The sequence below is a fragment of the Mirounga angustirostris genome, unplaced genomic scaffold (genome assembly GCF_029215605.1).
Source record: "Mirounga angustirostris isolate CCGP_5_RB_7025 unplaced genomic scaffold, mMirAng1.0.hap1 SCAF_15, whole genome shotgun sequence".
NCBI classification, from domain to species: domain Eukaryota; kingdom Metazoa; phylum Chordata; class Mammalia; order Carnivora; family Phocidae; genus Mirounga; species Mirounga angustirostris.
In genome coordinates, this window is record NW_026991723.1 from 55,815,077 (window position 1) to 55,830,992 (window position 15,916).

Sequence of the window (15,916 nt, forward strand, 5' to 3'; positions counted from 1 at the left end):
GAAGACGAAATGATGGAAAATAAAGAAGCTGAGAAAAAGAGAGATAAACAACTACTGGATCACGAGGGCAAAATTCGAGAGAGAAGCGATACCATAAGATGAAACAACATTAGAATAATTGGGATCCCAGAAGAAGAAGAAAGAGAGAGAGGGCCAGAAGGTATAATGGAGCAAATTATAGCAGAGAACTTCCCTAATTTGGGGAAAGAAACAGGCATGAAAATCCAGGAAACACAGAGAACCCCTCTCAAAATCAATAAAAATAGGTCAACTCCCCGACATGTAATAGTAAAACTTACGAGTCTCATAGACAAAGAGAAAATCCTGAAAGCAGCTCGGGAGAAGAGATATGTAACCTACAAGGGTAGAAACATTAGATTGGCAACAGACCTATCCACAGAGACCTGGCAGGACAGAAAGGACTGGCAGGATATATTCAGAGCACTAAATGAGAAAAATATGCAGCCAAGAATACTCTATCCAGCTAGGCTGTCATTGAAAATTGAAGGAGAGATAAAAAGCTTCCAGGACAAACAAAAACTAAAGGAATTTGCAAACACAAAACCAGCCCTACAGGAAATCTTGAAAGGGGTCCTCTAAGCAAAGAGAGAGCCTAAAAGCAACATAGACCAGAAAGGAACACAGACAATATACGGTAACAGTCACCTTACAGGCAATACAATGGCACTAAATTCCTATCTTTCAATAGTTACCCTGAATGTAAATGGGCTAAATGCCCCAATCAAAAGACACAGGCTAACAGACTGGATTAAAAAACAAGACCCATCGATATGCTGTCTGCAAGAGACTCATTTTAGAACCAAAGACACCCCCAGATTGAAAGTGAGGGGATGGAAAACCATTTACCATGCTAATGGACACCAAAAGAAAGCTGGGGTGGCAATCCTTATATCAGACAAATTAGATTTTAAACCAAAGACTGTAATAAGAGATGAGGAAGGACACTATATCATACTTAAAGGATCTATCCAACAAGAAGATCTAACAATTGTAAATATCTATGCCCCTAACATGGGAGCAGCCAATTATATAAGGCAATTCATAACAAAAGCAAAGAAACACATCGACAACAATACAATAATAGTGGGGGACTTTAACATCCCCCTCACTGAAATGGACAGATCGTCTAAGCAAAAGATCAACAAGGAAATAAAGACTTTAAATGACACACTGGACCAAATGGACTTCACAGACATATTCAGAACATTCCACCACAAAGCAACAGAATACACATTCTTCTCTAGTGCCCATGGAACATTCTCCAGAATAGATCACATCCTAGGTCATAAATCAGGTCTCAACTGGTACCAAAAGATTGGGATCATTCCCTGCCTATTTTCAGACCACAATGCTTTGAAACTAGAACTCAATCACAAGAGGAAAGTCGGAAAGAACTCAAATACATGGAGGCTAAAGAGCATCCTACTGAAGAATGAATGGGTCAACCAGGAAATTAAAGAAGAATTAAAATAATTCATGGAAACCAATGAAAATGAAAACACAACTGTTCAAAATCTTTGGGATGCAGCAAAGGCAGTCCTAAGAGGAAAGTATATAGCAATACAAGCCTTTCTCAAGAAACAAGAAAGGTCTCAAGTGCACAACCTAACCCTACACCTAAAGGAGCTGGAGAAAGAACAGCAAATAAAGCCTAAACCCAGCAGGAGAAGAGAAATCATAAAGATCAGAGCAGAAATCAATGAAATAGAAACTAAAAGAACAGTAGAACAGATCAACGAAACTAGGAGCTGGTTCTTTGAAAGAATTAACAAGATTGATAAACTCCTGGCCAGACTTATCAAAAAGAGAAGAGAAATGACCCAAATCAACAAAATCATGAATGAAGGAGGAGAGATCACAACCAACACCAAAGAAATACAAACAATTATAAGAACATATTATGAGCAACTCTATGCCAGCAAATTAGATAACCTGGAAGAGATGGATGCATTCCTAGAGATGTATCAACTACCAAAACTGAACCAGGATGAAATAGAAAACCTGAACAGACCTATAACCACTAAGGAAATTGAAGCAGTCATCAAAAATCTCCCAAAAAACAAAAGCCCAGGGCCAGATGGCTTCCCAGGGGAATTCTACCAAACATTTCAAGAAGAATTAATACCTATTCTTCTGAAAGTGTCCCAAAAAATAGAAACGGAAGGAAAACTTCCAAACTCATTTTATGAGGCCAGCATTACCTTGATCCCAAAACCAGACAAAGACCCCATTAAAAAGGAGAATTACAGACCAATATCCCTGATGAACATGGATGCAAAAATTCTCACCAAAATACTAGCCAATAGGATCCAACAGTACATTAAAAGGATTATTCACCATGACCAAGTGGGATTTATCCCTGGGCTGCAAGGTTGGTTCAACATCCGCAAATCAATCAATGTGATACAATACATTAACAAAAGAAAGAACAAGAATCATATGATCCTCTCAATAGATGCAGAAAAAGCCTTTGACAAAGTACAGCATCCTTTCTTGATCAAAACTCTTCAGAGTATAGGGATAGAGGGTACATACCTCAATATCATAAAAGCCATCTATGAATAACCTACAGCAAATATTATTCTCAATGGGGAAAAACTGAGAGCTTTCCCCCTAAGGTCAGGAACGCGGCAGGGATGTCCACTATCACCACTGCTATTCAACATAGTATTGGAAGTCCTAGCCACAGCAATCAGACAACAAAAAAAAATGAAAGGCATCCAAATTGGCAAAGAAGAAGTCAAACTCTCACTCTTTGCAGATGATATGATACTTTATGTGGAAAACCCAAAAGACTCCACCCCAAAACTGCTAGAACTCATACAGGAATTCAGTAAAGTGGCAGGATATCAAATCAATGCACAGAAGTCAGTGGCATTCCTATACACCAACAAGACAGAAGAAAGAGAAATTAAGGAGTCGATCCCATTTACAATTGCGCCCAAAACCATAAGATACCTAGGAATAAATCTAACCAAAGAGACAAAGGATCTGTACTCAGAAAACTATAAAATACTCATGAAAGAAATTGAGGAAGACACAAAGAAATGGAAAAACGTTCCATGCTCATGGATTGGAAGAACGAATATTGTGAAGATGTCAATGCTACCTAGAGCAATCTACACATTCAATGCAATCCCCATCAAAATACCATCCACTTTTTTCAAAGAAATGGAACAAATCATCCTAAAATTTGTATGGAACCAGAAAAGACCCCGCATAGCCAGAGGAATGTTGAAAAAGAAAAGCAAAGCCGGCGGCATCACAATTCCGGACTTCAAGCTCTATTACAAAGCTGAAATCATCAAGACAGCATGGTACTGGCACAAAAACAGACACATAGATCAATGGAACAGAACAGAGAGCCCAGAAATGGACCCTCAACTCTATGGTCAACTCATCTTCGACAAAGCAGGAAAGAATGTCCAATGGAACAAAGACAGTCTCTTCAACAAATGGTGTTGGGAAAATTGGATAGCCACATGCAGAAGAATGAAACTGGACCATTTCCTTACACCACACACAAAAATAGACTCCAAATGGTTGAAAGATCTCAATGTGCGACAGGAGTCCATCAAAATCCTAAAGGAGAACACAGGCAGCAACCTCTTTGACCTCAGCCGAAGCAACTTCTTCCTAGAAACATCACCAAAGGCAAGGGAAGCAAGGGCAAAATGAACTATTGGGACTTCATCAAGATAAAAAGCTTTTGCAAAGCAAAGGAAACAGTCAACAAAACCAAAAGACAACCGACAGAATGGGAGAAGATATTTGCAAATGACATATCAGATAAAGGGCTAGTATCCAAAATCTATAAAGAACTCATCAAACTCAACACCCAAAGAACAAAGAATCCAATCAAGAAATGGGCAGAAGACATGAACAGACATTTTTCTAAAGAAGACATCCAAATGGCCAACAGACACATGAAAAAGTGCTCAATATCGCTCAGCATCAGGGAAATCCAAATCAAAACCTCAATGAGATACCACCTCACACCAGTCAGAATGGCTAAAATTAACAAGTCAGGAAACGACAGATTTTGGCAGGGATGTGGAGAAAGGGGAACCCTCCTACACTGTTGGTGGGAATGCAAGCTGGTGCAGCCACTCTGGAAAACTGTATGGAGGTTCCTCAAAAAGTTGAAAATAAAGCTACCCTATGATCCAGCAATTGTGCTACTGGGTATTTACCCCAAAGATACAAAAGTAGGAATCGAAGGGGTACGTGCACCCCGATGTTTATAGCAGCAATGTCCACAATAGCCAAACTGTGGAAAGAGCCAAGATGTCCATCGACAAATGAATGGATAAAGAAGATGTGGTATATATATACAATGGAATAATATGCAGCCATCAAAAGGAATGAGATCTTGCCATTTCAACGACGTGGATGGAACTGGAGGCTATTATGTTGAGTGAAATAAGTCAAACAGAGAAAGACATGTATCATTTGATCTCACTGATACGAGGAATTCTTAATCGCAGGAAACAAACTGAGGGTTGCTGGAGTGGGGGGTGGGGTGGGAGGGATGGGGTGACTGGGTGATAGACACTGGGGAGGGTATGTGCTCTGGTAAGCGCTGTGAATTGTGCAAGACTGTTGAATCTCAGATCTGTACCTCTGAAACAAATAATGCAATATATGTTAAGGAAAAAAAAAAGAAAAAGAAGAAGGTAGCGGGAGGGGAAGAATGAAGTGGGGGAAATCGGAGGGGTGGACGAACCATGAGAGACGATGGACTCTGAAAAACAAACTGAGGGTTCTAGAGGGGAGGGGGGTGGGAGGATGGGTTGGCCTGATGGTGGGTATTGAGGAGGGCACGTTCTGCATGGAGCACTGGGTGTTATGCACAAACAATGAATCATAGAACACTTCATCTAGAACTAATGATGTAATGTATGGGGATTAACATAAGAATAAAAAAAAAGATTAAAAAAAATAAAAAGAAGCAAACCGATGGATTGTCCAAGAGAAATTTTATTTCTCTTTATATTATTTATGAATTATTTATATTATTTCATAATATTTTATGATTAAAGTTATCTTTAAGATGCATAGTCAAAGAAAAATAGATCAGATGAACATGACATGTCTTTCCTAAAACAGTGTTTCAGAAGACAAAGAGGCAGCATCAGTAGTCTCAAGGAAAGAATACTGTGACCCAGAATTACTGCTCCTGTGAAAAGGAAAAAGTAAAGCTTTAAAAAAATGCTAGTGAGCCATGTAACAAGCAGGAAGAGGAGGAGGAAGAAGGAGGAGGAGGATGGAAGAGAGGGAGGGAAGAGAGAGAGGAATGAATGAAGGAAGAAGTGAGAGAGGAGGGAAGGAAGAAGGCACATTGCTTTGACTATGCTTAATAAAGCAGGATGTATAACAAAAATAATCCTTGAGAAAAGGAAATACAACAAAAAAATAATAATGTGGATCTAAATTACTACATATGTTTTAATATCTCAGGATGTAATTAATGATGTGAGAAGAGAAAGTAAAAGCACACTAGAGTTCTCAAGCTTTTACTCACTGCCATATGTGAAATGTTTTAAAATTTCCAAAAATTGACAACTTTCACACAACTAAATGTTATATAGTAATTAAAAATATGTAGTTCTGATTAAAGATAGCACAATAAAGCAATTTCTCTTAGGTCACATGGACCAGACTTGGTCCCCATGCCCATCCCTGGACTAATTTGCAAAGACCAATTATGGGGCATTCTCGGTGGGAATGAGGCTTCTCTTTGGGAAGAACAAGAGGCTTTTAATAGCCACACATTATGGTTTTGTTTTCAGGAAAGAAAAGATGGAAGGACTGGGTGTTGAGAAACCAGTGGTTCGTGTCAATGTCCTCCAGGCAAAGATCTCCAGGAACACACCCATACTTGAATGAGTTGGGGTTAGTGCTCATTGCAGTGAGGGAGAACACACAGATGGGGAACCATGGGGCATCTCAGTAAGATAAAAAGGAGAAAGGGTTCATTATAGAAGTTGGCCATGGGTGGTGATTTGAGGGAGGGCTAAAGGAAGCAGGCTTTGCTATGGATTGGATGCTACCAGAAACTGGGCTAATTCTAGCCTTGTTGTCCTAGTAAATCTGACCTATAAGGTAAGTGGTAGGAACCAAAGGCAGAACCGTGACAGCCAGTCACATTAGTCAAGACAGGAGGATGTCCGGTATTGTTGTGGTTTGTTTTTGTCTGTGCTTACACAAAATGATCAAGTTCTCCCATTTGTTTTTTCTCTGATTTCACCGCAGTCACAGAATGCCCTTGTCTGACGTGATGTTCAGTGAAGTCGTTTATGTCCAACAGGAGGGTCTCGTTGTAAGTGTTCTGCCAGGCCCCGAATGTCAGCAGCAGCTTTCCTCCTTTTCCATAGTTTTACCCAGATGGTGGGGATGAGGTGGGAGCTAATTCTCATGCCATTATTTCTACCTAATATTCTTGGTGCTTCATATGCCTACTAAGAGGCACAAATGTGGCAAGATTTCAGTAACAACTACTTAAGGAAAAATGTGTTTGCCTTTAAACTAATGAAACAGTTAATTTTCTCCATGTAGGAAATAATGACCCCCTCCCACTCCTCATTTGCCCTAGAGAATTTCTAGGGCATTTCTGTTTGCAATAAACATGTAGGGTTTTATTTACTTGGTCTTCCCTAATACTCACAAATATTGATTTATATCAGAGGGTTTATTTAACCAGCAAACAAAAAGGAGCTTCCCCAAATGAGCATTTCTAAGCCAAGTCTCTGGCCGGAGGGAATATGTTTCCCTTTCAGTTATAATTCTCTCCAAACAAGGTACTATCAGGGGAAGGTGAAGAAACAGCCTGTGCCACTCAGCTCATTGCGGCTTTGTATCAAGCTTCTGCTGGAACCAGGGCTGAGTTACACAACACAGAAACCAATGCAAATAAAAGTTTCCATTCCCACTGGAAGAGTAGATTCCAAGTCTCAGTGGGCAACCAAGAGAAAAAGAGTACTTCTCGGAAACAGAAAAGGAGGCTTTTTCTATCCCTACTCACCTTCAGAGTGCTGCCATTCTGACTTTTTGCACCATTTTAACCTTCTCAGCTCAAGGAAAGCAAAATGAGATGAATAAACTGGCAATCGGTAAGTCAGACAAATCCAAAAAATCACCTTTTGGTAACTATCTTCTACCATCGTCTAACTTGGACAAAGAAGACAGCTAAAGACACGAGTCAGGCAAGTGTGGCTCTGGGGAGCTGGAAAGCCCAGGAACGGGGACATGGATCTCAGCTGTGCCCACTCCCCCAAAAAAGAGGTGAGCAAAGCTCACCTGTCTGAGGACATGTCCTGAGGTGTCATTAAGGGTTGGAGAAACGACTCCCTGCAGATTTCCATCCTTTTCCCATTCCCTGATGCCTGGACTATCATAGGCTTCTGGTCCACCCATGGTCAATGGGTCAGAGCAGCCCTTCCTTCTGGTTTGGAGGACATTATTCCAGGACAGAGCCTTCCAGGAAAAACTTCACAAGCGGTTGACCCCTGCCTTATCTGTCCGACTCTGCCTTCCCCAGGCCCTCCCCGCAGAAATACCTGATGACCCATTTCTGGTCTGATACAGCAGGGACGGGAAGGACAGCAGGGATGGGAAGGACAGTGGGGACGGGAAGGACAGCAGGGACGGGAAGGACATGGGGACAGAAAGGACAGCAGGGACGGGAACGACAGAGAGGACAGAAAGGACAGCAGCAGCTTCACACCTCAAGATGAAAGCATGTGACTCTTGATCTCAGGGTCATGACTTAAAACCCCACGTTGGGCCTAGAGCTTACTTAAGAAAAAAAAAAAAAAATATTGCCACAAATCCCAAGGTGGTGCCTGGTCCTGACCCCATCACCCATGTACTTAGGATCTGCCCTGGGCCAGGGGGTAGACCCCTAGTCACAGCTTCCCTTTCTGTCCCCTCCACCCCATCCCTTGCCCTGTGTAGGGGCCAAGGGCAGCGGCCCCAAGGGACACTTTGGCATGAAGATAATTTTGAGTTAGAAGCAATCAAAAGCCAACAAATTCAGGAGAAGCTCTTTACCTCCCCTTCAACTGCCAAAAAAGAATTCAGATGGAAGACCTACCTCAGGAAGAGAGCTATCACCATAGACAACTCTATTATAATATGAACTTGGCATAGTAGACAGAGAGGGACCCAGCAAGGCCCATTTGATCAAAGTCCTCTATGGCCCATTGTTTCTGAGCGGCCAAGCAAACACTTGTTTACTATTTACTCTTTTTCATCTTCCTGTGAATTGTACTCTTTTGTTTTGAAGTCTCAGACCCTTACCCCCTTCTCTTCAGTTCAGAATGACATATAGACCCCATTTTGCCTGGCTGTCGTTTTAATTTCATGTCTGTGTAGATTCCTCATGCATACAAAATTAAATTTTATTTTCTCCTGTTAATCTATCTCATGGTAATTTGATTCTTAGTCCAGCTAAAAGGATTGAAGGGCAGAGAAAACTCTTCCTCCTGACACCTAAAGTGTTGACCCTGACTCTGGGACATCACTTCTTCCTTATACTCCCACTGTTCCCTAAGACCGCCTGAGACCAAGGAATCCTGATGAGGGCCCATAGATCATACCAGCCTCTTCTGGGAGACTGGGTACTATTTCATCTCCCTGCCCCTGGCTAAGGACCTAGTTTAAGTTGAATTGGTCTTACCCCTTCCAAAGCCAAACCTTTCACCTTTATTCTGACCTGAACCAGAGGTCTCAACCCCTCTATTCTTCATCAGAATATTCTGCCCTGGTGGGTAAACAACAAAAATCAGATTCACAGCCTCTGCTATACAAGCCACAAACTGATGATGTGGTACAATCATGTCACCGTTCAAGAAGGATATGGGGTACATTTAACAAGAAATCATTTGCTGAGTAATGAGTCTGAGCCCAGTTTCTACTCACTGCTGGCTGTGTAGGTGGCCCCTGAGAAACAGGGAGCACATATACATGAAATTAAATGCCTGCCTGGGAAATTTCCACATGTCAATCTGTGACCCATAATCAGTTGCACATAATGGTCACATTATCAATGTCACGTTCTATGTTAATGTTTAAAAAAGGTGGACCGTTCTGATGACTCTCTCATCCTCTGCCGAGTGGTAAATCAGGGTTCCAAGGAGCCTGCACTTCCTCTCCCTTCCCCTCTTCCCAGGATGGTTTTGAGGGTTATGCATTTGCCCTTCAGCAGTGATGAATGGAGTGTTGTGCTAATGCTCGGTGCCACCATTATTCATGTCCCTATCCTCTGTCCAGACCTATAATTGCAGCATCCTGGAAGTAGAAGCAAAAACTGTATTACAGAGGAAAGTTCCATCTTCCTGATTATAATACCTGACAAAAGGAAGGCTTTTCTATTAATCTTGGGTACCTTCCACCAGAGGGGCATCCATTCACTCACCACGTGTGAGCAGGGCCCACATCCAGGCAGCATCACATAGAAACAGACTATGTGGCTCTTGGGATCTATAACTTCAGCCTGAAGAAGATGAGCTGATCAGGGCACCTGGGTGGCTCGGTCGTTAAGCGTCTGCCTTCAGCTCAGGTCATAATCCCGGGGTCCTGGGATCAAGCTCCGAATCGGGCTCCCTGCTCGGCGGGAAGCCTGCTTCTCCCTCTCCCACTCCCCCTGCTTGTGTTCCCTCTCTCGCTGTGTCTGTCAAATAAATAAATCAAAAAAAAAAAAAAGATGAGCTGATCATCCTATCACACCACGGCCACATCCTTAATTGGCCCATTACAGGCATAAATTAGGAATTTTACTGGAGAGAAACTGTGTCCCAGAATTCCCTGACTGCCAGGACCCAGATGAGCTCTTCTGAATAAACAAGTTTTCCAGCATATTCCAGTTCTCTCACTGCAGTCTCTACAGTCCAATTCATGCTTCTTCAGAAATGCCCTGGATTTGTCAGAGTCATCTCTTTCTTCCTTTTTAGTTCTTAAAGCGATATCCAAATGAGAGTTTTCAGTTATACAAATCATACTGAAAGGATACTGGCCAAAGATTTCTTGTTCCAGATGTATAATGACAGTGATTTTTGTCATAACTAACAAAGAGGCAGAACAAGTGACAAGCCCATCAGAGCACAATAAAAGCATCAATTTGGGTTACAAGACAGTCCATTACTATAGTTGATCATGGTTTCTATTAAGTCTTAGAGCTATAAAGGTTGTAACTTTGCCATCTGCTACTCCACTGAATGGTTTCTAGGAAAGGCTCTGGCCTGGAGAAAAACTGCCATACAGCTGCAGGCTGCTTGCTTCTCTCTTTTCAAATTAAGACAAGTCTAGGATCCAACCCAAAGCGGAGCGCTCACAAACCCTGGAGAACTCACAATTGTACAATCTGGGCCATGAGTTAGTTGGAATTCACTGTCTACTGGGCCTTGTCCTAGCCATGGGGGATACCTAGGTAGAGGAAATACAGTGAGATGGGGCACCTGGGTGGCTCAGTTGGTTAAGCATCTGCCTTTGGCTCAGGTCATGATCCCAGGGTCCTAGGATGGAGTCTGGCATGGAGTCCCGTGTGGGGGCTACCGCTCAGCAGGGAGTCTGCTTCTCCCTCTGCCCCTCCTACCCACCCCCAACCCAGCTTATGCTTGCTCTCTCGCTCTCTGAAATAAATAAATAAAATCTTAAAAAAAAAAAAAAAAAAGGAAATATAGTGAGACCCAGCCCATTAGCCACCTGGGAAGTCTAACTGCCTCTCTGCAGAGGGACGCAGCAGACCTCCCTCCAGGTGGCCCACACTGGAAGCCACCATCCTTTCTATAAGTGTGGAGACAGCCTTTCTAGAAGTGTAGAGACAATAATGAGAGGAGGGTAAAGGCAGGGTCTTTGCTCCTCCATCTGCCCTGGCCCCCCTGAACCCTCTGTTTCTCGGTCCACAACAGAGCCCTCTCTGGTCCAAGACCGATGAGGGCACAGTCAGAAGAGAATCACAGGGCCGTCCCTAGATGATATACAATGGCCCTAAACATTAGGCAACTTCAAGGTTTCTTTAAGCAGCAAAGGTTTTACTAAGGAGTTTTTGTTGCTCTAAGACTGAAGAGAAAACACAATCAACTACAAAGTTCAAATGATCCATTTAAAAAAGAAAGTCAGGGTCGTAGAGCAAACAGAATTACTTATTTGCAGCATCAGGAACTGACCGCTTTCTGACAACAAGGCCCCTTTCTCAAGAGCCAAGGATGAATCTGTTCCTTTGGTATCTAGGACAAAACTGGTGACACCACCGCACAGTGGGGCACAGAAAGAGGCAGTCAGAAGAGGTGCCAGTTAGTGGAAAGCACCAATTTTGAACACTTGAACAGTGGCTTCTCTTTCTATCCTGCAATCCCCTTTTTTATAAAAGCTACGGTGGGGGGTGGATGTAGAGAAAGACAGAAAAAAAGTTAAAACAAACTTTCAGAGAGTTTCTATTCCCCCCAAGCATCTCACAGTCTAGTCAAAGACATGGACAAAAATTGCAATAATTGAAAAACAGCATATTACACTTCACGATGAAAATGTGTGGGCACCAAGGAAGGAGTGGTAAACTGGTAAATGCTGTCAGGTGAAGGCAGAGAAGGCTTCATGGAAAAGGTGATCAAACTCACTCCTGAAGAATGAATAGGAACGTCAGATATCTTAGGGGGTCAAGGCCACTGAACCTTGGAGGCCACTGAATACCTGCTTTGCTTAGGTGAGAGGTTCTCAGACTTTAGCCTTGCAAGTGTATTAAAGCACAGATGGCTGGGCCTCCCCAGCAGAGTTTCCGATTGAATGGGTCTGGAGTGGGCTCACAAACTGACATTTCCAAACAAGCTCACAAGTGATGCTAACACTGAAAACTGGGACTTAGGTGCAGGGTGAGAAGTGGAGAAAGACATGCTAGGACATAGGCAGGGCCTGGATCATAAGGGACCCTGGGGTCCATGGAGAGACCATTCACTCTCTGGACAGTAAAGACCCACTGGCAAGTGTTAGGCCACAGAGTGCAATAACTGTATTTGTGTTTTCAGAGGTCAACTTTGGTGGAAGTGTACAGGGAAAGGGTAGTTATAACTCAGTTTCACTCAGGAAATGATGAAGTTAGAACAAAAGCCCTGGGGAGTGATAGGAATGTCTAGGAAGGATGTGAGGTTACTTATGTGAAAATGAGCACAAAAGCCTGGTCTCCTGAACTATCCTCTCAAAGGGGGAAATAAGTCAACTGTCTCCTTTGCCTCCAGAAACTGTTATTAGTTCTCATCCCTTATTAAAATATGCATGATGTATTTTCTGGGAAAGGACACATGGATTTTAGTATCATTTACCTAACTGCCATAGTTTGTTAATTCTTTTTTCCAAGAAAAAAAGGAAAAATCCATATTTAGTGAGGTCAGAGTATCCCTGTGGGCCTTTCACATGCACCTCTGTTACCTACAAAGCCCTGGGTTAAGGGTATATGGGAGATGAAAAGAGTAGGGTTGTGGGAGCCCATGTGTTCACAGTTTGGGCAGAAGCTAACCAGAGAAGGTTAGAGTTAGCACAGACTAGCGATACAGAGGAGGCAGGAAGGGTGGCAGGAATACCAAAGGTCGGTGCACCTGCCGGGAATAAAATGAGGATTTCTGGGAAGCCCCAGAAATATTTGGTAGGTGACTGAATTTCTTCTAGAATATGTTGGATGGGGGAAATATTAAAAATTAGCAGTAACATTAAAAAAGCTAACATTTAGGGGCATCTGGGTGGCTCAGCCAGTTAGGCATCTTACTTTTGATTTCAACTCAGGTCATGATCTCAGGGTTGTGAGATCGAGCCCCATGTTGGGCTCCGGTGTCGGGCTCCATGCTGGGCATGGAGCCTGCTTAATGCTTAATATCCTCTCTCTTCCTTTCCCACTGCCCCTCCCCCCTTCTCCATCTTAAAAAAAATAAAAAAGCTTACGTTTACTGATGCTTACTGTCTTAGCCTGGGTTCCCCTAAAGCAGAGCCTGACACAGAGGCTCACGTGCTGGTGGTGGTTGGGAAGCTGGGACCTGAGGGAGCAGGAGATTGGGAGCAGAGAAAGCCCATCTCAGCTGCAGACAGAACTGAGCACTGCCATGGGCCACTGTTAACCTGACCCCACAGGGCCTCCTGAGAAGCTTTATAAAAGGATTCTCAGAACCATCTGTCTAGGAAGAAAGGGGGCAGGGTTCAGCCACTGGCCACCTTCCCCCAGTGGTCAAGTGCTGGCCTACAAGATGTTATTAAACCCCTTGCACTTCCGAGGGAGCATCCACTGCACACATCAGAGAAGCCTGGGCAGGAAGTGAGAGTGGTAAGGAGCTGTCAGGCTGTCCCTGCACCCAGTGGGTGGGGACTGTGCAGATCTGGTCACCACACGTTGGCATCGAGGTAAGGCTGAGAGCATATGCGCCAGTCCTTACACTTGCGATGGGTCAGGTCCCAGGCTAAGGGCCTCACATGCCTTCTTTTATTTAATCCATATGACAACCCTGTAAGGCAAGCAGCGCTATCCCCACAGTACAGTTGAACAAATGAGGGTTAGAGGCCCAAGATGAGCCAGCTAGGAGGTTGCAGAGGTAGAACTCAAATCCACTTCTTTCTGGCTCTTTCTGGCTTCAAAGCTTATCTGGCTTACCCACGATATTAGGCTGTACCCAACACATTCACCTAGATGGTAACTCAGAAAGTCAGTTTAGGAAGCCACATCAACAACCTTTAAAATGCTTATTAATTTGGGTGCCTGGGTGGCTCAGTTGGTTAAGCGACTGCCTTCGGCTCAGGTCATGATCCTGGAGTCCCTGGATTGAGTCCCGCATCGGGCTCCCTGCTCGGCAGGGAGTCTGCTTCGTCCTCTGACCCTATCCCCTCTCATGTGTTCTCTCTCTCTCTCAAATAAATAAATAAAATCTTTAAAAAAAAATGCTTATTAATTTTATTTCTATCCTAGAAATCTGACTTAAGGAAATAATCAGAAATGTGCACAAAGAAATGATGTTTACCCCAATCTTATTTATAATGGGATAGATAGATTCATGTGTGTGTACATGTATATATATGTATATACATGAGTATCATGCAAATATTTAAAATGCCTTTGAAAAATATAATATGGTAGAGAACATGTAGAACACATAGCATGAGCTTAACAACATAAATAAAAACATAAATACATAGAAAAAAAGACTGAAAAGTCAAAACTGTTAAAGTAGGTAACAAGATAATACTTACTTTACAACTTTTTCTTTTTACTTCTCAATATTATTAAGTTTTCCACCAAAAACCCTATTACTTTGATGATCAATGATATTTTTTATTTTATTTTAATAGGCAGTGGGGGGAGCGACTGTTACCCACCAATGGTTCCCCAGTCACCTTCCAGGACCAGCTGGCTTGGGTGGTCTGTCCGCCCTGCAAGGCTGCTGTCACTGCGGAAGGGCCCTTTGTGGCTGCCAGGTTTTGCATGCTTTACAAAACAATCTCCTTCCAAACATTCGTCTTGGTGCCTAGAGCTGTGTCTCTATCCCTGGGCTCCAGAGACATCCCTGCCACCCCATGGTAGGCACCACCGCAGCCTGGACGCTGCTCTGTGTGTGTCCGCTGCAGTGCTGAGAGTCCCGGGATGCTGGCGTCTGAGATCATCGTAACTGGGGGCAGCCCCGCGGACATGAGCTCTCTGTCCCGGGTGAGGAGGGAACTGTTTCCTCGGCATTCCCTGAAGTCCCAGGAGTCCCCCTGGTGCTGAAAGAAGATGGGAATGTGGGAGAGGCAAAGGGCAGGGGATCTGTGCCTTCCTACCCTTCACTACCATCTCCAGTGCTAGTTCTGCCTGCACACCCTGGTGTGCCCAACCTCCTCCACCCTCAACGGAGAAATGCGTCCATCAACAGGATTTCCCACTTCTGAGTCTGCCAATTAAGTCCCTCCCTTTCATTTGGTTTTTTTAGGGACAGAGGTGCCCCTTGCTACATCTCTCTCATAATTGCTGTGTGGCTACTTCCATTATCATTTTGGTTTTGGAGACTTTTTATTTTAATGTTTTATTTAAATTCAAGTTCGTTAATATATAGTGTATTATTAGTTTCAGGGATAGAGTTTAGTGATTCATCAGTTGCACAGACCACGAGTGCTCATTACATCAAGTGCCCTCCTTAATGTCCATCACCCAGTTTACCCCATCCCCCTGCCCACCTCCCCTCCAGCAACCCTCTGTTTGCTCCCTATAGTTAAAGAGTCTCTTATGGTTTGCCTCCCCTCTGCTTTTATCTTATTTTTCTTTCCCTTCCCCTCTGTTCATCTGTTTTGTTTCTTCAATTCCACATACGAGTGAAATCATATGGTATTTGTCTTTCTCTGACTGACTTATTTCACTTAGCTAATACACTCCAGTTCCATCCACATTGCTGCAAATGGCAAGATTTTATTCCCTCTGCTTAACTCCTGGAAATAATTACTGGAGACCCAAAACTAGAAGACCACCAGATTCAGAATGCTCATGGCCCAGTGCTTCACAGTGATGTCTCAAAAGGCCACATGGTTCCCTTTAGTTCTTTAATAAATAGTCTGGGCTATTTTGGGGAAAAGAGAGTTGCTTGGTCGGGTGCCCAATGGAGGAGACAAGGCTATAAATTCCGGCTATCACCTGAAGCACATCTGTAGTTCTATCTTTCTCTACATTATCAGACACCAAAAAGATACTTTGACAAGGGAATCATTTGGAAGAAACCTGAAAACCAATCATTTGCTGGTTTAGTGAATGTATAGCACATTTTAAACAGCATTTCTGTGTCTACAGGATTCCACACTTTACGAGGTCCATATCCCCAAAGGAAATGTGAGATCAGACTACCTAGCATCACAATGACGTAACGGTAAATGTTTCACAATTAGCTTTGCGGGGGGGCGG